This window comes from Fistularia commersonii, chromosome 24 (genome assembly GCF_037954325.1).
Source record: "Fistularia commersonii isolate RoL2024-O1a breed Wild chromosome 24, RoL_Fcom_v1.0, whole genome shotgun sequence".
NCBI lineage: Eukaryota > Metazoa > Chordata > Actinopteri > Syngnathiformes > Fistulariidae > Fistularia > Fistularia commersonii.
This window is the reverse complement of record NC_141307.1, coordinates 6,948,494-6,963,147: the sequence shown is the minus strand read 5'-3', so window position 1 is coordinate 6,963,147 and position 14,654 is coordinate 6,948,494.

Sequence of the window (14,654 nt, the reverse complement as noted above, 5' to 3'; positions counted from 1 at the left end):
TGTCATGGGGGGGTGCGGCCTGGATGGCATCTTGCAGTTGGTCATAGAATGTGTCCTTGGCATGGTCTGGGGTGACGTCAGTTGGGCTGTAGGCGACAATGACTGTCAGCTTCCCATGTTGGTGTTGGAGGCGAGCAGACAGCAGTCGATCGCTAACTGGTTTCCAACTGATGACGGTGTTCCTCCGGTATAGCGGGATGGCTAGGGCTACTCCATAAAGGCCTCTGCCATCATTTGGGCTGCTCCAGAGGAAAAGATGGTCGCCAGCAGTGGTCTCTCCAGTTCCGCGCCAGCGTGATTCACACAGGCCAGAAAGGGTGATGTTATACCTTGAGAGTTCACGGGATAGCAATGTGGCATAGCCGCTGCAGAATGCGCAGGAGCGCAGGAGTGTCTGGACATTCCAGCAGGCAATGCGGGTTTTGTGACGGAGATCCAGTTGGCGTAGTCCGGGGGCAGGCAGAGGTCTGTTACCGAGAAGATCCGTCCGGTTTATTGTGGTTGCTTTGGTTGGTTTCGTAACTGGTTTATTTCACCATGCCGGGTAGCTGGCCCTGCGATGGCTATTCAGCTGGTGGGGCTGCCACCTCACAGCACACTGACATGCTGCTGGAGGCTGGCGGGTTCACGGTTTGTTGTGACCCGCCTGCGTGTGCCCCCAACACGTGCTTTTCTCTCAGGGTCTGCTCCCCTAGCCTTTTGTCTTCCCAGACTAACCCACAAGGCAGTGGGACTGAGCCACACTTTGTCTGGTCCCTCACCTGGGACCTGTTTGCCTTGGGTGACCCTTCCAGGGGCATGAAGCCCCCGACAACATAGCTCCCAGGATCACTGGGGCACGCAAACCCTCCACCACGGAAAGGTGGCAGCTCACGGAGGGCTGCATAATATAAGTCAAATATAAGCTGCATCATATAAGTCAAAATCATTGTGATCCTGCAACATTTTAAAAAGATATAGCCATATGGTCAAAAAGTGTTAATCTCACTGAGTTGAAGCTTTTTTGCAACAGAGTGTAAATAACTAAAGATTCCTTTCTAGTGGCTTGCTGGTGCTGAAATATGTTGAAAAGGGCTTGATTCTGCATAATATAAGTCAAAATCATTGTGATCCTGCAACATTTTAAAAAGATATAGCCATATGGTCAAAAAGTGTTTATCTCACTGAGTTGAAGCTTTTTTGATAAAGAGTGTCAATAACTAAAGATTCAATTCTAGCAGCTTGCTGGTGCTGAAATATGTTGAAAAGGGCTTGATTCTGCATAATATAAGTCAAAATCATTGTGATCCTGCAACATTTTAAAAAGATATAGCCATATGGTCAAAAAGTGTTTATCTCAATGAGTTGAAGCGTTTTTGATAAAGAGTGTCAATAACTAAAGATTCCTTTCTAGCAGCTTGCTGGTGCTGAAATATGTTGAAAAGGGCTTGATTCTGCATAATATAAGTCAAAATCATTGTGATCCTGGAACATTTTAAAAAGATATAGCCATATGGTCAAAAAGTGTTTATCTCAATGAGTTGAAGCTTTTTTGCAACAGCGTGAAAATAACTAAAGATTCAATTCTAGCAGCTTGCTGGTGCTGAAATATGTTGAAAAGGGCTTGATTCTGCACAATATAAGTCAAAATCATTGTGATCCTGCAACATTTTAAAAAGATATAGCCATATGGTCAAAAAGTGTTTATCTCACTGAGTTGAAGCGTTTTTGATAAAGAGTGTCAATAACTAAAGATTCCTTTCTAGCAGCTTGCTGGTGCTGAAATATGTTGAAAAGGGCTTGATTCTGCATAATATAAGTCAAAATCATTGTGATCCTGCAACATTTTAAAAAGATATAGCCATATGGTCAAAAAGTGTTTATCTCAATGAGTTGAAGCTTTTTTGCAACAGCGTGTAAATAACTAAAGATTCAATTCTAGCAGCTTGCTGGTGCTGAAATATGTTGAAAAGGGCTTGATTCTGCATAATATAAGTCAAAATCATTGTGATCCTGGAACATTTTAAAAAGATATAGCCATATGGTCAAAAAGTGTTTATCTCACTGAGTTGAAGCGTTTTTGATAAAAGTGTCAATAACTAAAGATTCCTTTCTAGCAGCTTGCTGGTGCTGAAATATGTTGAAAAGGGCTTGATTCTGCATAATATAAGTCAAAATCATTGAGATCCTGCAACATTTTAAAAAGATATAGCCATATGGTCAAAAAGTGTTTATCTCACCGAGTTGAACTGTTTTTGATAAAGAGTGTCAATAACTAAAGATTCCTTTCTAGCAGCTTGCTGGTGCTGAAATATGTTGAAAAGGGCTTGATTCTGCATAATATAAGTCAAAATCATTGTGATCCTGCAACATTTTAAAAAGATATAGCCATATGGTCAAAAAGTGTTTATCTCACTGAGTTGAAGCGTTTTTGATAAAGAGTGTCAATAACTAAAGATTCTTTTCTAGCAGCTTGCTGGTGCTGAAATATGTTGAAAAGGACTTGATTCTGCATAATATAAGTCAAAATCATTGTGATGCTGCAATATTTTAAAAAGATATAGCCATATGGTCAAAAAGTGTTTATCTCAATGAGTTGAAGCTTTTTTGCAACAGCGTGTAAATAATTAAAAATTCAATTCTAGCAGCTTGCTGGTGCTGAAATATGTTGAAAAGGGCTTGATTCTGCACAATATAAGTCAAAATAATTGTGATCCTTCAACATTTTAAAAAGATATAGCCATATGGTCAAAAAGTGTTTATCTCACTGAGTTGAAGCGTTTTTGATAAAGAGTGTCAATAACTAAAGATTCCTTTCTAGCAGCTTGCTGGTGCTGAAATATGTTGAAAAGGGCTTGATTCTGCATAATATAAGTCAAAATCATTGTGATCCTTCACCATTTTGAAAAGATATAAACATACGGTCAAAAAGTGTTTATCTCACTGAGTTGAAGCGTTTTTGAAAAAGAGTGTCAATAACTAAAGATTCCTTTCTAGCAGCCTGCTGGTGCTGAAATATGTTGAAAAGGGCTTGATTCTGCATAATATAAGTCAAAATCATTGTGATCCTGCAACATTTTAAAAAGATATAGCCATATGGTCAAAAAGTGTTTATCTCACTGAGTTAAGGTTTTTTTGCAACAGAGTGTAAATAACTAAAGATTCAATTCTAGCAGCTTGCTGGTGCTGAAATATGTTGAAAAGGCCTTGATTCTGCATAATATAAGTCAAAATCATTGAGATCCTGCAACATTTTAAAAAGATATAGCCATATGGTCAAAAAGTGTTTATCTCACTGAGTTGAAGCGTTTTTGATACAGAGTGTCAATAACTAAAGATTCCTTTCTAGCAGCTTGCTGGTGCTGAAATATGTTGAAAAGGGCTTGATTCTGCATAATATAAGTCAAAATCATTGTCATCTTGCAACATTTTGAAAAGATATAGCCATACAGTCAAAAAGTGTTTATCTCAATGAGTTGAAGCTTTTTTGCAACAGATTGTAAATAACTAAAGATTCAATTCTAGCAGCTTGCTGGTGCTGAAATATGTTGAAAAGGGCTTGATTCTGCACAATATAAGTCAAAATCATTGTGATCCTGCAACATTTTAAAAAGATATAGCCATATGGTCAAAAAGTGTTTATCTCACTGAGTTGAAGCGTTTTTGATAAAGAGTGTCAATAACTAAAGATTCCTTTCTAGCAGCTTGCTGGTGCTGAAATATGTTGAAAAGGGCTTGATTCTGCATAATATAAGTCAAAATCATTGTGATCCTGCAACATTTTAAAAAGATATAGCCATATGGTCAAAAAGTGTTTATCTCAATGAGTTGAAGCTTTTTTGCAACAGCGTGTAAATAACTAAAGATTCAATTCTAGCAGCTTGCTGGTGCTGAAATATGTTGAAAAGGGCTTGATTCTGCATAATATAAGTCAAAATCATTGTGATCCTGGAACATTTTAAAAAGATATAGCCATACGGTCAAAAAGTGTTTATCTCAATGAGTTGAAGCTTTTTTGCAACAGCGTGAAAATAACTAAAGATTCAATTCTAGCAGCTTGCTGGTGCTGAAATATGTTGAAAAGGGCTTGATTCTGCATAATATAAGTCAAAATCATTGTGATCCTTCAACATTTTAAAAAGATATAGCCATATGGTCAAAAAGTGTTTATCTCACTGAGTTGAAGCATTTTTGATAAAGAGTGTCAATAACTAAAGATTCCATTCTAGCAGCTTGCTGGTGCTGAAATATGTTGAAAAGGGCTTGATTCTGCATAATATAAGTCAAAATCATTGTGATCCTTCACCATTTTGAAAAGATATAAACATACGGTCAAAAAGTGTTTATCTCACTGAGTTGAAGCGTTTTTGATAAAGAGTGTCAATAACTAAAGATTCCTTTCTAGCAGCTTGCTGGTGCTGAAATATGTTGAAAAGGGCTTGATTCTGCATAATATAAGTCAAAATCATTGAGATCCTGCAACATTTTAAAAAGATATAGCCATATGGTCAAAAAGTGTTTATCTCAATGAGTTGAAGCTTTTTTGCAACAGCGTGTAAATAACTAAAGATTCAATTCTAGCAGCTTGCTGGTGCTGAAATATGTTGAAAAGGGCTTGATTCAGCATAATATAAGTCAAAATCATTGTGATCCTGCAACATTTTAAAAAGATATAGCCATATGGTCAAAAAGTGTTTATCTCACTGAGTTGAAGCGTTTTTGATAAAAGTGTCAATAACTAAAGATTCCTTTCTAGCAGCTTGCTGGTGCTGAAATATGTTGAAAAGGGCTTGATTCTGCATAATATAAGTCAAAATCATTGAGATCCTGCAACATTTTAAAAAGATATAGCCATATGGTCAAAAAGTGTTTATCTCACCGAGTTGAACTGTTTTTGATAAAGAGTGTCAATAACTAAAGATTCCTTTCTAGCAGCTTGCTGGTGCTGAAATATGTTGAAAAGGGCTTGATTCTGCATAATATAAGTCAAAATCATTGTGATCCTGCAACATTTTAAAAAGATATAGCCATATGGTCAAAAAGTGTTTATCTCACTGAGTTGAAGCGTTTTTGATAAAGAGTGTCAATAACTAAAGATTCTTTTCTAGCAGCTTGCTGGTGCTGAAATATGTTGAAAAGGACTTGATTCTGCATAATATAAGTCAAAATCATTGTGATGCTGCAATATTTTAAAAAGATATAGCCATATGGTCAAAAAGTGTTTATCTCAATGAGTTGAAGCTTTTTTGCAACAGCGTGTAAATAATTAAAAATTCAATTCTAGCAGCTTGCTGGTGCTGAAATATGTTGAAAAGGGCTTGATTCTGCACAATATAAGTCAAAATAATTGTGATCCTTCAACATTTTAAAAAGATATAGCCATATGGTCAAAAAGTGTTTATCTCACTGAGTTGAAGCTTTTTTGAAACAGAGTGTAAATAACTAAAGATTCAATTCTAGCAGCTTGCTGGTGCTGAAATATGTTGAAAAGGACTTGATTCTGCATAATATTGGTCAAAATCATTGTGATCCTGCAACATTTTGAAAATATATAGCCATACGGTCAAAAAGTGTTTATCCACTAAGTTGAGGCGTTTTTGATAAAGAGTGTCAATAACTACAGGTTCCTTTCTAGCAGCTTGTTGGTGCTGAAATATGTTGAAAAGGGCTTGATTCTGCATAATATAAGTCAAAATCATTGTCATCTTGCAACATTTTGAAAAGATATAGCCATACAGTCAAAAAGTGTTTATCTCACTGAGTTGAAGCTTTTTTGCAACAGAGTGTAAATAACTAAAGGTTCAATTCTAGCAGCTTGCTGGTGCTGAAATATGTTGAAAAGGTCTTGATTCTGCATAATATAAGTCAAAATCATTGTGATCCTGCAATATTTTAGAAAGATATAGCCATATGGTCAAAAAGTGTTTATCTCACTGAGTTGAAGCGTTTTTGATAAAGAGTGTAAATAACTAAAGATTCAATTCTAGCAGCTTGCTGGTGCTGAAATATGTTGAAAAGGGCTTGATTCTGCATAATATAGGTCAAAATCATTGTGATCCTGCAACATTTTAGAAAGATATAGCCATATGGTCAAAAAGTGTTTATCTCACTGAGTTGAAGCTTGTTTGATAAAGAGTGTAAATAACTAAAGATTCAATTCTAGCAGCTTGCTGGTGCTGAAATATGTTGAAAAGGGCTTGATTCTGCATAATATAAGTCAAAATCATTGTGATCCTGCAACATTTTAGAAAGATATAGGCATATGGTCAAAAAGTGTTTATCTCACTGAGTTTAAGCTTTTTTGATAAAGAGTGTAAATAACTAAAGATTCAATTCTTGCAGCTTGCTGGTGCTGAAATATGTTTAAAAGGGCTTGATTCTGCATAATATAAGTCAAAATCATTGTCATCCTGCAACATTTTGAAAAGATATAGCCATACAGTCAAAAAGTGTTTATCTCACTGAGTTGATGCTTTTTTGCAACAGAGTGTAAATAACTAAAGGTTCAATTCTAGCAGCTTGCTGGTGCTGAAATATGTTGAAAAGGGCTTGATTCTGCACAATATAAGTCAAAATCATTGTGATCCTGCAACATTTTAAAAAGATATAGCCATATGGTCAAAAAGTGTTTATCTCACTGAGTTGAAGCTTTTTTGCAACAGAGTGTAAATAACTAAAGATTCAATTCTAGCAGCTTGATGGTGCCTAAATATTTTGAAAAGGGCTTGATTCTGCATAATATAAGTCAAAATCATTGTGATCCTGCAACATTTTGAAAAGATATAGCCATACGGTCAAAAAGTGTTAATCTCACTGAGTTGAAGCGTTTTTGATAAAGAGTGTAAATAACTAAAGATTCCTTTCTAGCAGGTTGCTGGTGCTGAAATATGTTGAAAAGGGCTTGATTCTGCATAATATAAGTCAAAATCATTGTCATCTTGCAACATTTTGAAAAGATATAGCCATACAGTCAAAAAGTGTTTATCTCACTGAGTTGAAGCTTTTTTGCAACAGAGTGTACATAACTAAAGGTTCAATTCTAGCAGCTTGCTGGTGCTGAAATATGTTGCAAAGAGCTTGATTCTGCATAATATAAGTCAAAATCATTGTGATCCTGCAACATTTTAAAAAGATATAGCCATACGGTCAAAAAGTGTGTATCTCACTTAGTTTAAGCGTTTTTGATAAAGAGTGTAAATAACTAAAGTTTCCATTCTAGCAGCATGCTGGTGCTGAAATATGTTGAAAAGGGCTTGATTCTGCACAATATAAGTCAAAATCATTGTGATCCTGAAACATTTTGAAAAGATATAGCCATATGTTCAAAAGTGTTTATCTCACTGAGTTGAAGCTTTTTTGCAACAGAGAGTAAATAACTAAAGATTTCAGTCTAGCAGCATGCTGGTGCTTAAATATGTTGAAAAGGGCTTGATTCTGCATAATATAAGTCAAAATCATTGTGATCCTGCAACATTTTAGAAAGATATAGCCAAATGGTCAAAAAGTGTTTATCTCACTGAGTTGAAGCTTTTTTGATAAAGAGTGTAAATATCTAAAGATTCAATTCTAGCAGCTTGCTGGTGCTGAAATATGTTGAAAAGGGCTTGATTCTGCATAATATAAGTCAAAATCATTGTCATCTTGCAACATTTTGAAAAGATATAGCCATACAGTCAAAAAGTGTTTATCTCACTGAGTTGAAGCTTTTTTGCAACAGAGTGTAAATAACTAAAGGTTCAATTCTAGCAGCTTGCTGGTGCTGAAATATGTTGAAAAGGGCTTGATTCTGCACAATATAAGTCAAAATCATTGTGATCCTGCAACATTTTAAAAAGATATAGCCATATGGTCAAAAAGTGTTTATCTCACTGAGTTGAAGCTTTTTTGCAACAGAGTGTAAATAACTAAAGATTCAATTCTAGCAGCTTGATGGTGCCTAGATATTTTGAAAAGGGCTTGATTCTGCACAATATAAGTCAAAATGATTGTGATCCTGCAACATTTTGAAAAGATATAGCCATACAGTCAAAAAGTGTTTATCTCAATGAGTTGAAGCGTTTTTGCAACAGAGTGTGAATAACTAAAGATTCAATTCTAGCAGCTTGCTGGTGCTGAAATATGTTGAAAAGGGCTTGATTCTGCATAATATAAGTCAAAATCATTGTGATCCTGCAACATTTTAAAAAGATATAAACATACGGTCAAAAAGTGTTTATCTCACTGAGTTGAAGCTTTTTTGCAACAGAGTGTAAATAACTAAAGATTCAATTCTAGCAGCTTCCTGGTGCTGAAATATGTTGAAAAGGACTTGATTCTGCATAATATAGGTCAAAATCATTGTGATCCTGCAACATTTTGAAAAGATATAACCATACGGTCAAAAAGTGTTTATCTCACTAAGTTGAGGCGTTTTTGATAAAGAGTGTCACTAACTACAGGTTCCTTTCTAGCAGCTTGCTGGTGCTGAAATATGTTGAAAAGGGCTTGATTCTGCATAATATAGGTCAAAATCATTGTGATCCTGCAACATTTTGAAAATATATAGCCATATGGTCAAAAAGTGTTTATCTCACTGAGTTGAAGCTTTTTTGCAACAGAGTGTAAATAACTAAAGATTCAATTCTAGCAGCTTGCTGGTGTTGTAATATGTTAAAAAGGACTTGATTCTGCATAATATAAGTCAAAATCATTGTGATCCTGCAACATTTTAGAAAGATATAGCCATATGGTCAAAAAGTGTTTATCTCACTGAGTTGAAGCTTTTTTGATAAAGTGTGTAAATAACTAAAGATTCAATTCTAGCAGCTTGCTGGTGCTGAAATATGTTGAAAAGGGCTTGATTCTGCATAATATAAGTCAAAATCATTGTGATCCTGCAACATTTTAGAAAGATATAGCCATATGGTCCAAAAGTGTTTATCTCACTGAGTTGAACCTTATTTTTAAAGAGTGTAAATAACTAAAGATTCAATTCTAGCAGCTTGCTGGTGCTGAAATATGTTGAAAAGGGCTTGACTCTGCATAATATAAGTCAAAATCATTGTCATCTTGCAACATTTTGAAAAGATATAGCCATACAGTCAAAAAGTGTTTATCTCACTGATTTGATGCTTTTTTGCAACAGAGTGTAAATAACTAAAGGTTCAATTCTAGCAGCTTGCTGGTGCTGAAATATGTTGAAAAGGGCTTGATTCTGCATAATATAAGTCAAAATCATTGTGATCCTGCAACATTTTGAAAAGATATAAACATACGGTCAAAAAGTGTTTATCTCACTGAGTTGAAGCTTTTTTGCAACAGAGTGTAAATAACTAAAGATTCAATTCTAGCAGCTTGATGGTACCTAAATATTTTGAAAAGGGCTTGATTCTGCATAATATAAGTCAAAATCATTGTGATCCTGCAACATTTTAAAAAGATATAGCCATACGGTCAAAAAGTGTTTACTTCACTGAGTTGAAGCGTTTTTGATAAAGAGTGTAAATAACTAAAGATTCAATTCTAGCAGCTTGCTGGTGCTGAAATATGTTGAAAAGGACTTGATTCTGCATAATATAAGTCAAAATCATTGTGATCCTGCAACATTTTGAAAAGATATAGCCATACGGTCAAAAAGTGTTTATCTCACTGAGTTGAAGCTTTTTTGCAACAGAGTGTAAATAACTAAAGATTCAATTCTAGCAGCTTGATGGTGCCTAAATATTTTGAAAAGGGCTTGATTCTGCATAATATAAGTCAAAATCATTGTGATCCTGCAACATTTTAAAAAGATATAGCCATACGGTCAAAAAGTGTTTATCTCACTGAGTTGAAGCGTTTTTGATAAAGATTGTAAATAACTAAAGTTTCCATTCTAGCAGCTTGCTGGTGCTGAAATATGTTGAAAAGGGCTTGATTCTGCACAATAAAAGTCAAAATGATTGTGATCTTGCAACATTTTGAAAAGATATAGCCATACAGTCAAAAAGTGTTTATCTCACTGAGTTGAAGCTTTTTTGAAACAGAGTGTAAATAACTAAAGATTCAATTCTAGCAGCTTGCTGGTGCTGAAATATGTTGAAAAGGACTTGATTCTGCATAATATAGGTCAAAATCATTGTGATCCTGCAACATTTTGAAAATATATAGCCATACGGTCAAAAAGTGTTTATCCACTAAGTTGAGGCGTTTTTGATAAAGAGTGTCAATAACTACAGGTTCCTTTCTAGCAGCTTGTTGGTGCTGAAATATGTTGAAAAGGGCTTGATTCTGCATAATATAAGTCAAAATCATTGTCATCTTGCAACATTTTGAAAAGATATAGCCATACAGTCAAAAAGTGTTTATCTCACTGAGTTGAAGCTTTTTTGCAACAGAGTGTAAATAACTAAAGGTTCAATTCTAGCAGCTTGCTGGTGCTGAAATATGTTGAAAAGGGCTTGATTCTGCATAATATAGGTCAAAATCATTGTGATCCTGCAACATTTTAGAAAGATATAGCCATATGGTCAAAAAGTGTTTATCTCACTGAGTTGAAGCTTGTTTGATAAAGAGTGTAAATAACTAAAGATTCAATTCTAGCAGCTTGCTGGTGCTGAAATATGTTGAAAAGGGCTTGATTCTGCATAATATAAGTCAAAATCATTGTGATCCTGCAACATTTTAGAAAGATATAGGCATATGGTCAAAAAGTGTTTATCTCACTGAGTTGAAGCTTTTTTGATAAAGAGTGTAAATAACTAAAGATTCAATTCTTGCAGCTTGCTGGTGCTGAAATATGTTTAAAAGGGCTTGATTCTGCATAATATAAGTCAAAATCATTGTCATCCTGCAACATTTTGAAAAGATATAGCCATACAGTCAAAAAGTGTTTATCTCACTGAGTTGATGCTTTTTTGCAACAGAGTGTAAATAACTAAAGGTTCAATTCTAGCAGCTTGCTGGTGCTGAAATATGTTGAAAAGGGCTTGATTCTGCACAATATAAGTCAAAATCATTGTGATCCTGCAACATTTTAAAAAGATATAGCCATATGGTCAAAAAGTGTTTATCTCACTGAGTTGAAGCTTTTTTGCAACAGAGTGTAAATAACTAAAGATTCAATTCTAGCAGCTTGATGGTGCCTAAATATTTTGAAAAGGGCTTGATTCTGCATAATATAAGTCAAAATCATTGTGATCCTGCAACATTTTGAAAAGATATAGCCATACGGTCAAAAAGTGTTAATCTCACTGAGTTGAAGCGTTTTTGATAAAGAGTGTAAATAACTAAAGATTCCTTTCTAGCAGGTTGCTGGTGCTGAAATATGTTGAAAAGGGCTTGATTCTGCATAATATAAGTCAAAATCATTTTCATCTTGCAACATTTTGAAAAGATATAGCCATACAGTCAAAAAGTGTTTATCTCACTGAGTTGAAGCTTTTTTGCAACAGAGTGTAAATAACCAAAGGTTCAATTCTAGCAGCTTGCTGGTGCTGAAATATGTTGCAAAGAGCTTGATTCTGCATAATATAAGTCAAAATCATTGTGATCCTGCAACATTTTAAAAAGATATAGCCATACGGTCAAAAAGTGTGTATCTCACTTAGTTTAAGCGTTTTTGATAAAGAGTGTAAATAACTAAAGTTTCCATTCTAGCAGCATGCTGGTGCTGAAATATGTTGAAAAGGGCTTGATTCTGCACAATATAAGTCAAAATCATTGTGATCCTGAAACATTTTGAAAAGATATAGCCATACAGTCAAAAAGTGTTTATCTCACTGAGTTGAAGCGTTTTTGCAACAGAGTGTAAACAACTAAAGATTCAATTCTAGCAGCTTGCTGGTGCTGAAATATGTTGAAAAGGGCTTGATTCTGCATAATATATGTCAAAATCATTGTGATCCTGTAACGTTTTAAAAACATATAGCCATATGTTCAAAAAGTGTTTATCTCACTGAGTTGAAGCTTTTTTGCAACAGAGTGTAAATAACTAAAGATTCAATTCTAGCAGCTTGCTGGTGCTGAAATATGTTGAAAAGGACTTGATTCTGCATAATATAGGTCAAAATCATTGTGATCCTGCAACATTTTGAAAATATATAGCCATACGGTCAAAAAGTGTTTATCCACTAAGTTGAGGCGTTTTTGATAAAGAGTGTCAATAACTACAGGTTCCTTTCTAGCAGCTTGTTGGTGCTTAAATATGTTGAAAAGGGCTTGATTCTGCATAATATAAGTCAAAATCATTGTCATCTTGCAACATTTTGAAAAGATATAGCCATACAGTCATAAAGTGTTTATCTCACTGAGTTGAAGCTTTTTTGCAACAGAGTGTAAATAACTAAAGGTTCAATTCTAGCAGCTTGCTGGTGCTGAAATATGTTGAAAAGGGCTTGATTCTGCATAATATAAGTCAAAATCATTGTGATCCTGCAACATTTTAGAAAGATATAGCCATATGGTCAAAAAGTGTTTATTTCACTGAGTTGAAGCTTTTTTGATAAAGAGTGTAAATAACTAAAGATTCAATTCTAGCAGCTTGATGGTGCATAAATATTTTGAAAAGGGCTTGATTCTGCATAATATAAGTCAAAATCATTGTGATCCTGCAACATTTTAGAAAGATATAGGCATATGGTCAAAAAGTGTTTATCTCACTGAGTTGAAGCTTTTTTGATAAAGAGTGTAAATAACTAAAGATTCAATTCTTGCAGCTTGCTGGTGCTGAAATATGTTGAAAAGGGCTTGATTCTGCATAATATAAGTCAAAATCATTGTCATCCTGCAACATTTTGAAAAGATATAGCCATACAGTCAAAAAGTGTTTATCTCACTGAGTTGAAGCTTTTTTGCAACAGAGTGTAAATAACTAAAGATTCAATTCTAGCAGCTTGATGGTGCCTAAATATTTTGAAAAGGGCTTGATTCTGCATAATATAAGTCAAAATCATTGTGATCTTGCAACATTTTGGAAAGATATAGCCATACGGTCAAAAAGTGTTAATCTCACTGAGTTGAAGCGTTTTTGATAAAGAGTGTAAATAACTAAAGATTCCTTTCTAGCAGCTTGCTGGTGCTGAAATATGTTGAAAAGGCCTTGATTCTGCATAATATAAGTCAAAATCATTGTGATCCTGCAACATTTTAAAAAGATATAGCCATATGGTCAAAAGTGTTTATCTCACTGAGTTGAAGCTTTTTTGCAAAAGGGAGTAAATAACTAAAGATTTCATTCTAGCAGCTTGCTGGTGCTGAAATATGTTGAAAAGGGCTTGATTCTGCATAATATAAGTCAAAATCATTGTGATCCTGCAACATTTTAGAAAGATATAGCCAAATGGTCAAAAAGTGTTTATCTCACTGAGTTGAAGCTTTTTTGATAAAGAGTGTAAATAACTAAAGATTCAATTCTAGCAGCTTGCTGGTGCTGAAATATGTTGAAAAGGGCTTGATTCTGCATAATATAAGTCAAAATCATTGTCATCTTGCAACATTTTGAAAAGATATAGCCATACAGTCAAAAAGTGTTTATCTCACTGAGTTGAAGCTTTTTTTCAACAAAGTGTAAATAACTAAAGGTACAATTATAGCAGCTTGCTGGTGCTGAAATATGTTGACAAGGGCTTGATTCTGCACAATATAAGTCAAAATCATTGTGATCCTGCAACATTTTAAAAAGATATAGCCATATGGTCAAAAAGTGTTTATCTCACTGAGTTGAAGCTTTTTTGCAACAGAGTGTAAATAACTAAATATTCAATTCTAGCAGCTTGATGGTGCCTAAATATTTTGAAAAGGGCTTGATTCTGCATTATATCAGTCAAAATCATTGTGATCCTGCAACATTTTAAAAAGATATAGACATACGGTCAAAAAGTGTTTATCTCACTGAGTTGAAGCGTTTTTGATAAAGAGTGTAAATAACTAAAATTTCCATTCTAGCAGCTTGCTGGTGCTGAAATATGTTGAAAAGGGCTTGATTCTGCATAATATAAGTCAAAATCATTGTGATCCTGCAACGTTTTAAAAACATATAGCCATATGGTCAAAAAGTGTTTATCTCACTGAGTTGAAGCTTTTTTGCAACAGAGTGTAAATAACTAAAGATTCAATTCTAGCAGCTTGCTGGTGCTGAAATATGTTGAAAAGGGCTTGATTCTGCATAATATAAGTCAAAATCATTGTGATCCTGCAACATTTTGAAAAGATATAAACATACGGTCAAAAAGTGTTTATCTCACTGAGTTGAAGCTTTTTTGCAACAGAGTGTAAATAACTAAAGATTCAATTCTAGCAGCTTGCTGGTGCTGAAATATGTTGAAAAGGGCTTGATTCTGCATAATATAAGTCAAAATCATTGTGATCCTGCAACATTTTAGAAAGATATAGCCATATGGTCAAAAAGTGTTTATCTCACTGAGTTGAAGCATTTTTTCATCAGAGTGTAAATAACTAAAGATTCAATTCTAGCAGCTTGCTGGTGCTGAAATATGTTGAAAAGGGCTTGATTCTGCATAATAGATGTCAAAATCATTGTGATTCTGCAACATTTTAAAAAGATATAGCCATATGGTCAAAAAGTGTTTATCTCACTGAGTTGAAGCGTTTTTGATAAAGAGTGTCAATAACTAAAGATTCCTTTCAAGCAGCTTGCTGGTGCTGAAATATGTTGAAAAGGGCTTGATTCTGCATAATATAAGTCAAAATCATTGTGA